The following is an 836-nucleotide window of genomic DNA, read 5'->3' on the forward strand; positions in this document are numbered from 1 at the left end:
TATTATATATGTATATATGTTACAGTAAGAATGCGTACCTAGTGAATACGCGTAATCACTGAATTTTTTTAGTGAATACACGTAATCCCCGTTTCACAATGGGGGTTTTACGTAATCACTGAAATTTCTAGTGATTACACGAAATCCCTAAAATTAGACCTATCATTTTACGTGTTTTTACAACTGAGCATTCAGTGAATTCACGTCATAGCCCCGCCACTGGACATGGATTACGCGTTTTCACTGAAATATTCAGTGGTTACACGTATTAACTAGATTGATCTACGTGTTCTTACTGTAACATATTATGCCAGCTGGCAAGCAAGGAGACAACGTTTGTGTGCCAGTTCCACTTGTTAGTCGATGGAGAGGCGATCCTAGAAATATCCTTGGTGTCATAATTGACAGACAAGAAGATAGACGTAAAAGCTGGTTTGTATTCCAGAAATCAGTTCGATCTGTGCCCTGAGCGTCTTCTGAACACTGACGACATTAACACCGAAAAAACAGTTTCACTGCGTTCGGCGGTGATTTTTCAATCCTCTCCAGGTGGACAAAGCTTCACAAGATGCAACTTTACTGGTGCCAAAAAGTGTAGTTCAAGGCGAAGTAAATGCCTTAAAGCAAGTCTTCAGCGTAACTCACACTGTCATAGCAGCATCAATTGTTGTAACAAGTGACGACATCTATCGATTTTAGTCTGAAGTATTTAACTGAAAATTGAAACAACAACAACAATAGTGTTTGCTATTTTTTTAAAAATTAAATGCTTTGTTTTCAGATTGTGGAGCAGGTGTGTGTATGTGTGTGTGTGTGTGTGTGTGTGTGTGTGTGTG

This window comes from Aplysia californica, unplaced genomic scaffold, assembly GCF_000002075.1.
Source record: "Aplysia californica isolate F4 #8 unplaced genomic scaffold, AplCal3.0 scaffold00229, whole genome shotgun sequence".
In the NCBI taxonomy this organism is placed as follows: Eukaryota; Metazoa; Mollusca; class Gastropoda; order Aplysiida; family Aplysiidae; genus Aplysia; species Aplysia californica.